General features: G+C 46.5%; 1 protein-coding gene and 1 long non-coding RNA gene across 5 annotated transcripts in view; one reads left to right on the forward strand and one right to left on the reverse strand.

Annotated features, from left to right (window-relative positions):
- Nucleotides 1–4,908, reverse strand: part of KATNAL1 (katanin catalytic subunit A1 like 1) — a 102,491-nt gene extending 97,583 nt beyond the window's left edge. For 2 of the 4 annotated variants that reach the window (XM_043576100.1, XM_043576080.1), the window contains exon 1: nt 4,588–4,908. The gene's annotated coding sequence lies outside the window, so the exon portion shown is untranslated. Of the gene's footprint in view, nt 1–4,040; nt 4,397–4,587 lie in introns of those variants that run through there. The other 2 variants (XM_043576089.1, XM_043576093.1) reach the window with 2 other exon arrangements.
- A 6,977-nt stretch (nt 4,909–11,885) lies between these two features.
- LOC122481102 lies at nt 11,886–16,630 on the forward strand. The gene is made up of 2 exons (XR_006296751.1): nt 11,886–14,131; nt 15,889–16,630. It is a non-coding gene; the product is annotated as an uncharacterized LOC122481102 (long non-coding RNA).
- The last annotated feature ends 1,165 nt before the right edge of the window (nt 16,631–17,795 follow it).

The raw sequence follows: 17,795 nt of genomic DNA on the forward strand, positions 1-17,795 counted from the left end.
TCCTAGCTCAGTGACTATTCCAAAACCCCACCATTCTCCTTTCCCACCGAACGCCCCACCCCCATCTCCTCTCATCAAGTGATCTTGACTCCTATCTACCTCTTAGAGAACATAAGCTTTGAACTCTCGAAACTTTTACCACCCAACCTATAAATATCCGTATCTATTCTCACTTCTTTTCTTCCTTTTCCAGTGCATCTCTCCTCCTGTCTACACTAGCACACTGCCTAGGATCACAGCTAGCTAGCACTTAGTTGATACTTTAAAAATGTAACAAACTCATTCTAGACTGATTCTTCCAACTCTGCTCGTCCATCGTTCCCTACATTTTCAGAGACAGATCCATCCACTATCTCCTCTCTCTCATCTCCTACATCTTCAAACATTTCCTCTTCATTGGCTCTTTCCCTAACAGCTCATCAGTCTTTAAAGAAAAAAAAAAAAACAAAAAAAACTTACAAACCTTTTTCAGTTACTGCTTTATCCCTTTCTTTCCTTCAGAGTCAAACTTCTTTAAAGAAAAGTGTGTCTGGGGATTTTATAGTAAGGAAGTACTGTCCATTTCTTTTAATCAGGATAATAGTACAGTTTTGTTTTTTTTTTTAAGAAAGAATCCTTAAAATTTTTTTTAAGTTTATTTAAGTAATCTCTACACCCAACGTGGGGCTCGAACTCACTGCCCTGAGGTCAAGAGTCGCGCTCTCTACCAGCGGAGCCAACCGGGCACCCCAAACAGATATATATTGAAAACAATTACAGATAAAAAGATAGGATACCTGAGCTTAGCTTTAAAACAATCCAAAAATAAATAAATTAATTAATCAAAAATAAATAATCCAGTTGGGGGCAGGGGTTATAGATGAAACAAAATTGGCGATGTGCTCATTCTTCAAGCTTAGGTAATGACTACATGGGACTCATCATTCTATTTTCTTTTGTATTTGTATTATTATGGAAAAAGCAAATGTTTTTTTCAAGTGGCTTAAGCTCACATTCCTCTTTCTCATTTTTGCAAAGTTTAGAAGTGATTTGAAGTCACCAGATCCACTGGGTACGTTTCAATCTTTACCTTACTTGCCCTCTGCAAGACACATGATACTCTGGGCCATTCCTGCTTCTAACTTTCCTCTCATTTGTCATTTGTTATGCATGCCCGCTCTGATTCTTCTCTTTCTCTGCCTCCCAATCTCTCAGTCTCATTTGTGGGCATTTCTCCCCCTTGCTTTCAAACATGGTCCTCCCTCCCCTCCTCAAACACACACACACACACACACACACACACACACACACACACACACACACACACCACAAATGCTGCTGCTTCCCAAACTTATTCAAACTTTTCCTTTTTCATTTCTATATATTCCTATGTGAGCTGACTCATTCTCTCCTTTAATTTCAACTACTTATGCACATGCAAACCTCCACCTCCAGCCCTGAACTCTCTCCTGAACTCCAGATCCCAATGCATCCTTACCTGAATATCCCACAAGAACTTTGAATGAATACTCAAAACTGAACTGGTCTTTATCTTTCACCCCATCAAAACCCTGCTCCTTTTCCTCTCGATCAATGGTTTTATTATCCTTTCAGACATCCTAGGCAGAAAACTAGGAATCATTTGTCTTAAGGTTCCAAATATGTCTAGCCCCCAACTTAAATCGTACTAATTTTATCCCTTAAATACTTCTACAATCCCTGTGTTTCCATAACTCCAGCTGCTTAGTTCAGACTCTCTTCATTTTTCCACTGTATTTTTTTTCCCCTAAAACAGATTGCCCCATACCACTCTAATTTCCCCCTCCTGGGTCTATTCTTCACACTTCAGCTGGAGTTATCTCTCTAAAATACAAAGCCAGGGGCGCCTGCGTGGCTCAGTTGGTTAAGCATCCGACTTCAGCTCAGGTCATGATCTTACAGTCCATGAGTTCAAGCCCCACATCGGGCTCTGTGCTGACAGAGCAGAGCCTGGAGCCTGCTTCAGATTCTGTGTCTCCCTCTCTCTCTGCCCCTCCCCTGCTCATGCTCTGTCGCTCTCTGGCTCAAAAATAAATAAAAACATTTTTAAAAAAATTTTAAATACAAACCCAATAACACCACTACTCCATTTGAAATTCTTCAATGGTTGCCCCATGATGAAAAACAAAAACAAAAACTTCCAAACTCTTTATCATGGTACCAAGTACTTTAATATCTGGCCTCTCCCATCACTATACTGCATTCACTCTGGAACTGGGGCATCAGAATGACCTAGGATTCTCCAAACAAAACACTCAAATATATCCTTTGCTTTTTGTTGCGCCATTTGCCTAGAATGAGTTTCCTCAACTTCCCTCCAGGGACAGCCTACTCAACTTTCTTTAACGCGGGTCAAATGGAACGTCACACTGGAAACTTCCCCTGATCTCCTTAGAGTCAGGGTATTTCTACCAATGGGTCCAGAGAACAGCCATCAGTGGCTGAGATCACGACTTAGATGAGTTAGACCCACTTGGGTTGAAATCCCAGGTTCAAACCTTACCAGGTACGACTCTGGACAAAAATCTTTAAGCCTGTTTCCTCATCTCTGAATAACAGTAGCTAGGGATTTTTATGAGCATTAAATAATAGACTACATACAAAATACTGTATAGTGCCTCGCTGAGATTAGGTAATCAATAAATGTTACTGTTATATTGCGATGTATTCCCACTCTGGGCTCCTATAGCAACTCGCACCTATGTCTGCCATACCATTACGATCACATGACTGTTTGCCCATACAGAACACATCATCTTTTAATTCCCACTATCTGGCATAATGTCCACAATTTAACAGGTTCGTTAACAAAGCTTGAATGAACAAATAAAACACTTCCAACCCCTATAGTATTAAGGCGTCAATTTTTTTACTAACGGTCTTACTAGATTTAAGTTCCATCTCCTTCTACAAAATCGGTAATTTAAGTAAAAGTTACAGGCCAGTCTCATTTTAATGGAGGAAAATAGGAATTTTGTAGTGGCCTTATGTGGTTTACTTGTTGAAAACACACCCACAAAATAAACCCGCCGTGCTACCCACGATTTTTCTGCATACTATATAAAATGCCAAATGTCTAGGATGGTTGTCTCCCTGTTGAAAAAAATGTAAAGGTTTTCTAAATCTGTGTCAGCTTCCTTACCACCAGGACCTAAGCCAACCCTAAGGGCTAAGGTGTATTACAGAGTTGCTGTTTCGTTTTGTTTTGTTTGGGCAATTTTCATCCTGAAAGCACGCTCCTGAGAAATTCCGAAGAATACTGAAATAACCAAAGAAAATAATTAGTACCCACTGCTCAAAAGCAAAAAAAAAAAAAAAAAAAAAAAAAAAAAAAAAAAAAAAATCAATCAATCAATCAATCAATAAATAAGAAAGAAAAGTCTGTGCTTTAAAAATTCCAGTAATTTAGGGGCGCCTGGGTGGCGCAGTGGGTTAAGCGTCCGACTTCAGCCAGGTCACGGTCTCGCGATCCGGGAGTTCGAGCCCCGCGTCAGGCTCTGGGCTGATGGCTCAGAGCCTGGAGCCTGTTTCCGATGCTGTGTGTCCCTCTCTCTCTGCCCCTCCCCCGTTCATGCTCTGTCTCTCTCTGTCCCCAAAATAAATAAACGTTGAAAAAAAAATTTTTTTTTAAAAATTCCAGTAATTTAAAGTTAAACTAATCTTCAAAATAGAATCAAAATATGTGCAGGCAGCGGCCAAGCTAGTAAGTGGGAAGGTGGGGGTCCTCATTTTGCGATCTTAACCCTCAATAAATACAGTGCAAAAGGCAAAACGGTTATGAAAAAAAAAAAGATACTACTATATAAAAGCATGGTCTCTACTTCTACACTTGACCTTTAAGCATTAATGCCTTTTGAATAATAATGAATTAGGGGCTTAATATGCAAACACCTCTGAGCTACTTCAGAATAATCATGAATAAAAGCCTAGAAACCACACGTTCTCAGGAAAAGGAGACAGGCCTGTTAAAAATTTTTTTTTTTAGTTTCTCAGGTCTCGCATCAAATGTGTGCCATACATACGGTTCGGCACCGAGAGGCAGCAACCTGGGAGGGTCAGAGGCGCCGCAGGCCCGAGGCCCTGCGGCTGGGGTGGCTGCTCATCCCTGAGACTTACGCGGGGCGGTGGCCCAGCCCAGCCGGGGTGGGGCTGAGCGCTGTCAGCCGGGGCGGGCCCAACGGCGGGCCACCCAAGTCTCACCTCCACTTCCCTTTCCCAGCGCAGAGCCCAGTTCCGCGACCACCCAAGAGCCCCCGCACCACAAAGACAGATTTTTTTTCTCGCCCGGTCCGCTCAAAGTTTATCGTTCCCTGCCAGCGGTCGGGGCCGCCGGGCTTTGTAGTTCGCCGGTCCAGGCCACCCCGCCGAGGCCGAGAGCCTGTGCAGCCGCTAAACTACAATGCCCATAATGCCCCGCGAGCCTCGCGCTCCCACGGCCCTCCTCCTCCCCTCCCGGCGCCCCAGGACCGCGGCACTGCCCTGGCGGCGGGAGACCGGGTGGGGCTGTCCACCTGAACGCCCCACCACCTGCCCCCTCCTGCCCGCGGCGCTCTCCCTCGGATTCATTACCTAGGTGCCGCAGGTCGGCCGGCTGTGGGTGATGCGGTCCGGGTGGGGGTGGGGCACAGGCCGCCGCCGCCGCAGCCGCCGCCGCGGAGTCCGTTAGTTCCCGACGTGCGTGAAGAGGCGGCGGCGGCGGCGTACGGTTGCCATGGCAGCCGCGGACCGAGCGGTGGGGGGCGCGCGGGGACGCCAAGACAACTCGGGGGAGGAGCCTGGGAACCCCACCCGGGTGCGGGGGAAGGGAGGCGCCCGGGTGCTTCGGGGGAAGGAGGGAGACTGTGACATTGAGGAGGGCGAGTGACTAATGACTCGGTGGGGCCGGATGAGCCCTGCTGCGGCAGCGTCCAATCCCCTTGGCATGACGCGTGTCCTGTGCCGTCGGCGGAGCGCGTTGGTGCCCGCTCTATTCCGAGAGGGTGCCTGTGGCGTCAGAGGAAGGAGCGCCCCAGCGGCTCAGCGCCGGCTCTTTAAAGGTCGTCTGGTCCGGCCCCTCCCCCGCCGCCTCGGCCGAGTGGCGGGGCGGGACCCGAAGCCACCCTGGGGCTTTTCACCGGGAAAGTCGCAGTCTCTCACACCTTTTCTGCCACTCTCTGAGGAGTGGGCTAGAAATGAATCCGTTAGTAAAAATGTAGTGCCTACAGCCTTTAGGCTCATTCGGGAGGTTTGAGAACTTGTACGTGGCAGTGATTTCAGCTGAATTTTTGATGTGTAGTATTTCTTAGGTGACCGTTTGCGGACTCTCCAGGACCCGCCTGAGAGATGCAGTGCGGTAGAAACTGAGGTCAAGCGCATGGGCTTCCGAAACCCGCTTCTGGGTTCACGTCCTGCCCCTATACTTGGTAGCTGATAACCGGGGGGGGGGGGGGGGGGTGCAATTTATTTACCCCCTGTGATGCTGAAAGTTTCAATCTGCAAAATGCAGGTAATGGCCAGCTCCCAGTGCTTGTGAGAAATAAAAAGCATTAGACTGGCATTTAACAATAACTTTTAAATCTTAGTTATTTAACATTTCCTGATAAGTATCAGGAGAATGGGTAGCCTGGAGGTGAGGGTGGGACTTTTTATTTTTTTAGAGGTGGGGAGGAGGGGGAGGAAGGCGGGGGGGGGGGGGTGGGCAGCGACCGAAAGGGAGAGAGAGAATCTTGAGCAGGCGCCTGCTCGGTGCGGAGCCGGAGGGCTCCATCTCCTGACCCGTGAGCCAAAATCAAAAGTCAGATGCTCAACAGACCGAACCGCCCAGGCTCCACTGAAGAGGGAATTTTCCGCGGTGATGGAGAAGATGTGTATCATGCTTAGCGTTTGGGTTACAGAGGTCTGTGCATTTGTCAAAACTCATGGAATGGTGCAGGTAATGAAATGCGTGCCTTTCACTGTGTGTGAATGTACCTCCAAAAAAGAACCTAAGAATATTTTTTTAAGATCTCCCTTCGCAACTTTCAAATAGACAACACAGTGCCATTAACTGTAGTCCTGCTGCACGTTACATCCCCAGGAATTATTTATTTTATAACAAAATTCGTACTCGGTGACCCCCTTCACCCATTTTGCACCCCCGCCCCCACCTCTGGCAACCACCAGATTGTTATTAGAGCGGTAGACGCTAATAGCGACCACAGAGATATTCTGCATCCAATCTCCAGATTTTGCAAATGAGGAAAATGAGACCTAGGGATTTAAGTAAATGGGGGAAATTACTGACCCTGTCCTTTTCTAGCAATAAACGTCTCTTGAGAAATTAGGATTGAAAATAGCAAGCTACTGTGTATATCATCCAGTTCTCAGTCGGGGTCACCTTGTCCACAAAAATCTTGTTGAGATTGACTCAAGTCCCTTTTCCACCTCCTGTGGAAAGGCCAATGTCTTCTCCGAGATTGTACATCCCCCGTGGGGGGCAGGGGAACTTACCGTCACAGGGTCACTTCTGGCTCTGAGTTCTCGCTTTCTCTGAACACATGGGCTCTCTCACCTCTCGCCTTCTGCAACTCTTTTCTCTCCTGCTGACCCAGTGTGGAAATCAAACACTTTTCTTTGGCTGTGTGTGTGTGTAGCAGGCTCCTCTGAAGGTTTGGAGCAACTAAAGGTTTTTTTGTTTGGTTTTTTTTTTAATTTATTTATTTTTGAGACAGAGAGAGACAGAGCATGAATGGGGGAGGGTCAGAGAGAAGGAGACACAGAATCCGAAGCAGGCTCCAGGCTCTGAGCTGTCAGCACAGAGCCGGACGCGGAGCTTGAACTCACGGACCGGGAGATCATGACCTGAGCCGAAGTCGGCCGCTTAACCAACTGAGCCACCCAGGCGCCCCCGCAACTAAAGGGTTTTAAATGAAGGATGTAAATAGCCTAAAGTTAGAAGTCCATGGTCTTGAAAGGGCTTCAGTATCACAATGGCATTGGTAGCCACCAACCCCTCCCCCCATCCTTTCTCAGCATAAGCTGCAACTCGCCACTAATCAACATCTTCCTGGTCCCATCCCTCTCCCTTCCTCTTTTCTCTCTTTATACAGTACTTTTAGTTATCTCTTTCTCCTAATCTGTACCTTCTGGACCACCTTCCACTCCTAAACTGTTTATCAAAGTGTTTTCCTACACAAAATATTTTCCCCAAGAGGAACTCTGGTGCCAGCTATTAAAAGCATATGTTGCAACACAGTATATATCTGCATATTCTACTTGATTCGGTCCACAGTATACTCAGTAAATATGAAGGTTGTGCAGAAACAGAAGCAAAAATGAACTGTTGGGGCCTCAACACGATAAAAAGCTTCTGCACAGCAGAGGAAACAATCAGCAAAACTAAAAGGCAACCGACAGAATGGGAAAAGATATTTGCAAATGACATATCAGATAAAGGCTTAGTATCCAAAATCTATTTAAAAAAACTTACCAAACTCAACAACCAAAAAACACATAATCCAGTGAAGAAATGGGCAAGAGACATGAATAGACACTTTTCCAAAGAAGACATCCAGATGGCTAACAGACACATGAAAAGATGCTCAACGTCACTCATCATCAGAGAAATACAAATCAAAACCACAATGAGATACCACCTCACACCTGTGAGAATGCCTAAAATTAACAATTCAGGCAACAACAGATGTTGGCGAGGGTGCGGCAAAAGAGGAACCCTCTTGCACTACTGGTGGGAATGCAAACTGGTGCAGCCACTCTGGAAAACAGGATAGAGGTTCTTCAAAAAATTAAAAATAGAACTACCCTACGACCCAGCAATTGCCCTCCTAGGTATTTATCCGAAGGATACAGGAGTGCTGATTCAAAGGGGCACGTACCCCAATGTCCATAGCAGCACTATGGACGATAGCCCAAGTATGGAAAGAGCCCAAATGTCCATCAACTCATGAATGCGTAAAGAAGATGTGATATATATATAATATATACAATGAAATATTACTCGGTGATCAGAAAGAATGAAATCTTGCCATTTGCAACAACATGGCTGGAGCTAGAGTGTATTATGCGAAGCGAAATACGTCAGAGAAAGACAAATACATGATTTCATTCATGTGGAATTTAAGAAACAAAACAGATGAACATAGGGGAAGGGAAGCAAAAATAAGATAAAAACAGAGAGGGAGACAAACCATAAGAGACCCTTAAACACAGAGAACAAACTGAGGGTTGCTAGAAGGGTGTTGGGTGGGGGCAGATGGGCTGAATGGGTGATGGGCATTAAGAATGACACTTGCTGGGATGAGCACTGGGTGTCATATGTAGGTGACGAATTACCAAATTCTATTCCTGAAGTCATTATTACACTATATGTTAACTAACTTGGATTTACATTAAAAAAAAAAAAAAGGCTTATACACATGACCTGTCCAGGCTACCTGCATAGTGGGTTCAATTATCAGAACTACTTAGTATAAATGAGGAGGCAATTGATTGTAGCTGGGATTTGCTGTCTGTCTGAAAGAAAGAAATTCAGGTCTCCATGATCGTAGCTTACATCATGCAGAAGAAATGATAGCATTCACGCAATAAAACCCAGAACAAAATCTGAGTTAATACTTGATAGCAATGACATCCTTGTAGAAGCAACACCTGGACTTGTCACCTCTAGCAATTTGATCACAACTCTGCATATATAATGAGCATATAAATAGAGTCTCCTTTGCTCCCGGAGAAGATAATACTGATCTGCTATCGGCAGAACACATGTGTTTGTAGTAGGGATGATAGGCTCACTTGACCCATCTGGCCCTCATCTGGTCTCCCTTGTGACCCGTCACTTGCATTTACAAGGCAGCTGGCCAGGGTTGTAGTGCAATCTACAGCCATGAAGAAGTCTGCAAATGCAAGGTCCCAATGCATAACCCTCCTTGTTTGGGAGAAGTCGGGACCCCAGAGAAACAGCTCAGCGGGACAAGCCACTGAAGGAGAATGATGACAGCAGTGAAACGCGACAGCTGCCTTCAAGTAAAGCTGAAGGAGGGTGGTCACACCAAGGAAGACCATGGGCAACTGAAGCATGGCCTTAGGAAACCTAGCGTGGCTATGGAGCCGGCAAGGAGTGAGGACAGACAACAATGGTTTATTGTTTTCACTGGAGACTTTGGATCATTTCAGGTAATAAACACACTGTGCAAATCTGTAAGTAATAACGGGTTAATCTACAGACAATATGGTCCTGAGCCTCAGTAAAGACACTTAGCACATCTGGGGCAGCTGGGTGGCTCAATCGGTTGAGCGTTGAACTCTTGATTTCAGCTCAGGTGGATGATCCCAGCCAGGGTTGTGGGGACTAATCTTCCATTGGGCCCTCGCTAAGCACGGAGCCTGCCTAAGATTCTCTCTCTCTTCCTCTCAGCCCCTCTCCCCCACTAGCATGCTCTCTCTCTTTAAAAGATAAAGACTTTAAAAAAATTTTTTTAAATAAATTGAAAAAAAAAAACAAAACCTGGAGACTTAGCACATCTGGTTCAAAGTCAGGCATTTTCCCTCAGTTCTCAGTCTTGGCTGCTATAGCATTTGACTTTGCCGGCCACCTTCCTTAGTGGTTCATGACCTTGGTTCTCCTGAAAGCATACTTCAGTGTGCTCACCAGCTCTTCCGCCTGCTCCTTCATTGTGGCAATAGTTCCCAACATCAAATCCTACACCCTCTCCATGTATAGGGTTTCGTCTCTCAGTTCTGGTTGACACACAGATTTCCCTGACTAGTTCTGATCCCCAAGCTCCACTCCTGCCCCAAGTTTGCTGGGTCCTTCCTCACCTCGTTCTGTCTAATGTTCTCTTCACCTGGGATGCTATCCCCCTCCCCTAAATTCGACCTGTATTCTGCAAAAACTAACTCAGGCCTCTACATGAAATCTTTCCAGGTCATTCCTGCTCACAATAGTACCAGCCTACTCTGCACTCACAAAATTTCCTGCCTATACCACCCGCTTTGACAACTAACCATACTGCCTGGTGGCAGCTTGTGGGTTGTTGACCCATTGGCCTTTGTCTTTTCTCCTTACTAGATCTCAAGCTCCTCTGATGAACACTTATGGGTATTTCCAATACGTCTTTATAATACCTTTTATATAAGGGCACAGTATTTTTGACTGATGGCTGGCTCCTTAACTTTTCTCCTGCGTTAACCCTGCTCTGTGTGGCTCTCCCCCTCTAGTGCTATAGAGGACATTTACAGCCTCCTCATATAAATATCCCTGAAGCCTATAGAAAATCATGGGCCGCCATATGTATTCGGTGCGAGGGTGCCTCACGAGGAAGTTCCTGCAAGTGACTTTTGGTAGGGAAGGAGTTCAGATGGTAAGTGGTGCTGAATTCCGACGCTCAAACTCACTACTAGGACCTAGAGCAAAGTTTAGCAGGCCATGAGATCAAGGTGATGCATCCCGTCCAGCTTTTTAATGCTTAAAATGTGAGAGGGTAAGATACAGTAGGGGAAGGTAGAATCAAACAGAAGCAATAGGAAATGAAATGCAGGGCATGTACGTGTAGCCCTGGTCAAGTACTATATGGCAGTCAGTGGGCTTCAAACCTACCCTCTCTCCACTGTTCCATGCTGGGGGAGCTGGAACCCCACAACCCACATTTCTCCCTTGTCTCTGGCTCGTGGGTGCACTCGTAGAAGAGCACAAGGCTGGAAGACGAGGAAGCCACTGCTCCCAGGGTCCCTTCCTGTCAGCATCACCCAAGCAGTGGCCCTTCGGCCTGGTGGCCAGAACTTGTCTCCACCTTCCAGCTGCACTTCCAGAACCAGCCCCCTGGCGCCTCCTCTCCCTCCACCCCAGACTTAGCAGCAGGAACCAGGCAGTGCCTTTCTTCAGAGGTCTGGGTCCCACCTCCGGGTTCCTTCTCCCGGCTGCTGGGTTCCGAGGACCCCGCCCTCCTCTCCTCTCTCTGATCTCTGGCCCCAGAGGCACTAGCTGCTTTTTGCAGTTATTACTTACATGGTGACTCCCGTGTTCCTTTTAAATTTTTCCAGCCCTCCAACACCTATTGAATCAATTCCCTATGCGAAATTCTCTCCGTGGAAATACTTCCTTTGGCTTCCTTTTGCCTGACGGCTGGACGCTGACAAATACGGATTGTGAAGTGAAATATATCTCCTGTGAATGTCGATCCAGAGGGTTTAAGAAACACTATCTCAGAGGAGTGGGAGAGTTCTTCACCAAACAGATGCCCTACGTGCCAAGGGTCCAGTCCTTCCACAGACGGGTGCTCTGCGTCTCAGGTCTGTGAAGAGCAGAGACCCAATTCTACCACAGCAACTGTCACCGTTGGACCCTAGGCCTAGCGTGGCCTTAAGAATCACTGGCGATGAGCTTACAGTTGCCTACCACGGTTTGGCTGGAACCCCAAGCTTCATGTGGACTCTGACCTCTCTCAGATATGTAGAAATGCAGCTTTATTTTTAATTTTTGGTAATGTTTTTTTTTTTAATTTTTTTTTCAACGTTTTTATTTATTTTTGGGACAGAGAGAGACAGAGCATGAACGGGGGAGGGGCAGAGAGAGAGGGACACACAGAATCGGAAACAGGCTCCAGGCTCTGAGCCATCAGCCCAGAGCCCGACGCGGGGCTCGAACTCCCGGACCGCGAGATCGTGACCTGGCTGAAGTCAGACGCTTAACCGACTGTGCCACCCAGGCGCCCCGGTAATGTTTATTTTTGAGAGAGAGAGAGAAAGAGACAGAGTGTGAGTGGGAGAGGGGCAGAGAGAGAAGGAGACACAGAACCTGAAGCAGGCTCCAGGCTCCCAGCTGTCAGCAGAGAACCCCATGCAGGGCTCGAACCCCCGAGCTGTGAGATCATGACCCGAGCCAAAGTCGGAGGCTTAACCAACTGACCCACCCAGGCGCCCCGAAACGGAGCTTTTTAACTTGCTACCCTTAGCAAGTGTGGGGGGGAAACAAGAGTTAATGATGAAAAAGCAAGAAAGGGGTACCACAGACCTCACCAAGTGGGACCTGGTGAGGCCAAGAGAAGGAGGAAAAAGACAGATTTTCAGGGTGGATTTTTTCTCTCTGATGCTGCCCTTTCTCACAGGTCACATGAGGAGGTAATAGACAAGAGAAGGAAATGAAGAACCTTATACCTATGTTTCTGCCATATCCAGCCCAAATGAGGCTTTTGCTCTATTTTATTCCTGAACTGACTATACTTCTGCTTCAGTGCTCCCATTAGCAGTGAGGCACTCTTTAAAGACCAGAGCTATTAGGCCAGCCTCACTTAATCACCCATTCTTAATGAAAAGAACTGCTCCACATTTGGGGAATTCAAAACATTTCTTATGTATGCCAAAATAAACACAGAACCTCTTGGCAGTCGCCTGTGGGGATTCTCCTTGCTTATGATTTTGTATTTCCTTATGCTAATTTAGAAATAGGAACAGGAAACCCAGGACTCGAGGCTGTTAAGCGGATTGGTAACACTCTGGAGTGTTGCGGGTACGTAACTCAATGAATGAATGTCGAGTCCTCCGTGATAGCTGGAGTAATAGTATTTTCATTGAGCACCGCAGTAAGTCATTGCCTCCACCCGGCGAGATGCTAATACATTAGCACCTAACTGCGCGAGGACCTTCCATTTAGTAGAGGAATCCATCACCGGACGTGAATTACTCGGGCAAATGTTGGCCAGTTACCTCGCTGGTGACGGGCAGAACGTTTTCTAGCGAGCTGAAAAGCATGTTACAAGGTAGCTGGCATGTCATAGAGGGAGAGCAGCTTGTGATCAGGTTTTCTATTTGGAGAAGGCAGTGCTGTGCCAAGCAACCCCAACCACAACACATTTAAAGTCTGAATGGGAAAAGGAGCGGTACATCTGGGATCCTATTTCCCCTTCCAAGAAGATACAAGTCACTCTAGACGGCTTCTCCTGGTTCCAGAGTCCTTTTCCTGCCTGGTTTTTTTTTTTTTTTTTTGGTTTTTTTTTTTTTTTTTCCTTCTGTGTCCTGTTTTACTTCAGCTGTAGGGGATTGAGAGTGATGGGCTTGGGAGGCAAATTCTATTTCCTCTCTTTCCGCTTGTTTTTCTGCTACATTTTAGGTCTTCCTCGTGATTTATGTGCATAAATGATGGCTTACATGAATCATTCCTAAACGGTTAACTACGCAAGCAAACTGTTCATCATCCAGTTCTCCGTGATAGCCTCTCCTTATGTTCACCAGGCTGCCTCACTCCTTTCTCAAATCCCACCGCAAATTTCACGTTTCCGAAAAGCCCTGTCTGACAGCTACAATGAAGACTTCTAACAGCCCTTATTCAACCTCACCTCTGTCCCTTTTCCCCAGCTCACCAGTTAGCTGTTCTCACTATCTGACGGGGCAGTCACAGTAAAATAAAGTAGGGACAGCAGGCACATAAGTTTTGTACTGTTTCTTCCCTCTTGATCTGTGCCTGGATTTATGCCTTCCTGACAAATAAGCAGGTCGTTGTGTTTAAACATTACAACCTAAGTGAGAATCATAGAGAATTATATAGTCATACCTTGGAGATATTGTGGGTTTAGTTCCAGAACACCACAATAAAACGAGTATCACAGTAAAGCAAGTCAAATTAAATTTTTGCTTCCCCAGTGCATATAAAAGTTATATGTATACTATAATCTTTTAACTGTGCGATAGCATTGTATCTAAAAAAAAAAAAAACAACAACAATGTACATACCTTAATTCACAGATCCTTTATTACTAAAAGATGAGTTTTCAGCAAGTCTTAATCTTTTTGCTGGCAGAGGGTCTTGCCTCAATGTTGAGGGCTGCTGACTGATCAGGGTGCTGGTTGCTGACGGTTGGGGTGGCTGTGGCAATCTCCCAAAATGAGACAACAGTGAGGTTTACCTATGTTTATACGTGGAGGGTTCGTTCAATCATTTTAATTGCTACAGTCATAGAATACAGTTCATCCCTTTCCCACTGATGGACATTTCGTTTCTTTCCAACCTTCACGTCCAGGTACGTCCGGGCTGCTGCAACAAAAATACCATAGGCCAGATGGCTCATAAACAACAGAAATTCATTTCTTCCATTTCTGGAGGCTGAGCAGTTCCAGGCCAAGTCACCAGCAGATTCAGTGTCTGGTAAGAGCTGGCTTCCTAGTCATTGACTGTGGTCTTCTTGCTGTGTCCCCATGTGGCAGAAGGGGACAGGGAGATCTCTGCGGTCTTCATGAGGACACCAGGCCCACTCATGAGAGCTCCACCCTCCTTACCTAATCACCTTCCAGAAGCCCCACCTCCAAATACCATCACTTTGCGGGTTAGGGTTTCAACATACGAATTTAGAGAGGACACAAGCATTTGGTCTGCAACATTCTACCCTTGGCCCCCCCCAAGTCCGTGTCTGTCTCACATGTCATCAATCCTAAACTCCAAAATCTCATCTAAATATCATCTAAATCAGGGGTGCCTGGCTGACTCACTTGGCAGAGTGTGCAACTCTTGACCTCGGGGTCATGAGTTTGAGCCCCATGTTAGGCATGGAGCCTACTTAAAATTTTTAGAAAAAAGTAATCATAAGTAAATATTAATAAATAAATATCATCCCAATCAATTATGGGTGAGACTCGAGATTCATCCTGAGGCCAATTCCTCTCCAGCTATTGGCCCGCAAAACCGAACATACCCTGTGCTTCCCAAACATGAACTGGTGGGACAGGCCCCGGACAGACTTTCCCGTTCCAAAAGGAAGAAACAGGAAAGAAGAAAGGAGGGAGGTCCAGAGTAAGTCCAAAACCCAGTGAGGCCAATTCCATTAGACCTTGAGACTAAAGAACAATCTACTTTGGCTTGATGCTCTACCCTTCACGTACACTGGGGTAGTGGTCCTGGCCTCCCAGCTTTTTGGGGCAGAAAATGGCTCCCAAAGCTTCCAACGGCTCTGCCCCATGGCTTTGGATGGCCTCACCTGCCATGACTCCCCTGGGCACCACTCTTATGGCTCCAGGGTCCTATCCTTTGAAATATAGGTGAAGGCAGCCATGTCCCCAGCGATTGTACACACTGGAGGCAGTGCAGATACTACTCTCCCTTTCGGGGCGCGCAGGTAGGGGGGAGGTTGCGTGGGGGAGCAACCATTTAGACCACACTGCACCTGGGCCCACTGACTGCTTACCTGAGGCAGCCGGCTGAGGAGCACGGTTGGGGAGCGCGGTGGCCATCACATGGCGTGAAGTGAGGCAGTGCCCAGCAGCCCACACCGAGCTCCTGAAAGTTCCAGCAACCCCTCTTTTGAAACTGCCCCTCCCTGCCCTCCCACTCTGGGCCTGTGTGGGAATGGTAGGCCTGAGGATTCTGAATCACCTTGGTCATTCCCGCAGCGTCTCTTGGAGAAAAGCACCTGGCTTCTGCCAACATGGCGGATCTCCTTATCCAATGGTCACTTTGCGGCGCCCTACCGTTCTCTTGCAAACAGGCTTTCTCCTTCTTTTCGACAGGAACAGATGGAGAATTACCCAAATATTTAAGTTCTGATTGCTTTTTTTATTAACAGTTCCATCTTTAAGTCATTTCTCTCTTGTTGAATTTTACTGTGAGCCGTCAGGAAGAACCAGTCTGCTTCTGCAACACTTTGCTTAGAAACTGCTTCAGTCATGGGGCGTCTGGGTGGCTCGGTCTGTTACGCCCCCAACTCTTGGTTTCCGCTCAGGTCGTGATCTCGTAGTTTGTGAGTTCGAGTCCCACATCAGACTCTCTGCGCTGATAGTGCAGTCCCTGCTTGGGACTCTTTCTCTCCCCTCTCTCTCTGCCCCTCCCCTGCTCATGTGCCCCCCCCCCAAATAAAGAAACTTAAAAAAAGAAAGAAACTGCTTCAGCTCTATATCCAATTTCATTCCTAGAGTGAAAGGATTTCAATCTTAAATGGAACCAGAAGATATGGAATGCGGAATCTCAAGAATGTACCCTCTGAAGAATGGAACTTAAGAACCAAGAGACCGATTTCCATTAAATGCCCGATTTACCCAAGACCAAGACTCACTGCCTCACCAATGAACATCCAACAAGAATCTCTCCCCTTTCTCAAGCCAGTAAACTTACTGCTCAGACTCTGGCTCCACCTCCCCTTCATTGCACTCCTTGCCCATAAATATTTAAATATTCTCCCTCGATGCTGACCGGACCAGCCTAGAGCTTGCATTGCCCAAGTTGTATCCCTCTGCTATTCCCAACTCAGTTTTAGGTCAAGACAACACACTTCTCTGTGGGTCAGGAATCCAGGCACGGTTCATCTGGGTCCTCTACTTCAGAGTGTCTCATAAGGCTTCAAACAAGGTGTTGGCCAGGGCTGGGGTCTCTTCTGGGAAGAGCTCTCTTGGCTGGGAAAAACCCACTTCCAAGCTCACTTGGCTGTTGGCAGGATTCGGCTCTTTGCAGGCAGTTGGACTGAGAGCCTTAATTCCTTGCTGGCTGTCGGCCAGAGGCTACCTTCAGTTGTCTGCTATCCGAGCCTTTTCACAGGACAGCTCATAACATACCGACTTGCTTTGTCAAAACCGGCAGAGGGGAGACTTTGAAAGCAAGACGTGATGGTCAGAATCTTCAGCACTATCTCTTCATGGATAATAATATTCATGGATAGTATTCTTGAATATTAACCTACTCATCTTCGTATTCTATTGGTTAGAAGCAAGTCACAGGTCCCACCCCATAATCAAGGGGAGGGATTACCCAGACGTGTGAATGTCAGGAGGTAGGGATTATCATGGGCCATCTTAGAGCTCATCTGTTGTAGGCAGGCATAATAGTTAAGAATATTGGTTAGCCTGTCAATTAACAGCAAAAGAACAGATGTTGGCGAGGAAGTGGAGAAAGGGGAACCCTCTGTTGCCCCTTTGGTGGGAATGCCAACCGGTGCAGCCACTCTGGAGAGCAATATGGAGGTTCCCCAAAAAACTACAAATAGGGGTGCCTGGGTGGCTCAGTCGGTTCAGGTCACGATCTCGCAGTTGGTGAGTTAGAGCCCCACTTCAGACTCTGTGCTGACAGCTCAGAGCCTGGAACCTGCTTTGGATTCTGTGTCTCCTCTCTCTGCCCTTTGCTTCCTCTCTGTCTCTCTCTCTCAAAACTAAATAAACATTAAAAAAAAAAAAAAACCTAAAACTAGAACTACCCTACGATCCAGCAATTACACTACTAGGTATTTACCCATAGGATACAAAAATACAGATTCGAAGGGGCACATGCATTCTGATGTTTATAGCAGCATTATCAACAATAGCCAAACTATGGAAAGAGCCCAGATGTCCATCAAGTGATGGATAGAGAGGATGTGGTATATATATGATTGAATATTACTCAGCCATCAAAAAGAATGAAATCTTGCCATTTGCAACGACATGGATGGAGCTAGAATGTATCATGCTAAGCGAAGTAAGTCAATCAGAGAAAGATAAGTACCATATGATTTCACTCAAGTGTAGAATTTAAGAAACAAAACAAATGAACATATGGGAAGGGGGTGGGGAAGAGGAGAGAGGGAAATAAACCACAGGAGACTCTTGACTATAGAAAACAACTGAGGGTTGGTGGAGGCAGGTGGGTGGGAGATGGGCTAGATGGGTAATGGGTATTAAAGAAGGCACTTGTGGATGCCTGGGTGGGGCTCAGTCTTAAGGGTAAGCATCCAACTCTTGATTTCAACTTAGGTCATGACCTCACATTTTGTGAGATTGAGCCCCACGCTCGGTGTAGAGCCTGTTTGCTCTCCCTTCTCCCTTCCCTGCTCACAAGTATGCGTGTTCTCTCT

This window comes from Prionailurus bengalensis, chromosome A1, assembly GCF_016509475.1.
Source record: "Prionailurus bengalensis isolate Pbe53 chromosome A1, Fcat_Pben_1.1_paternal_pri, whole genome shotgun sequence".
NCBI lineage: Eukaryota > Metazoa > Chordata > Mammalia > Carnivora > Felidae > Prionailurus > Prionailurus bengalensis.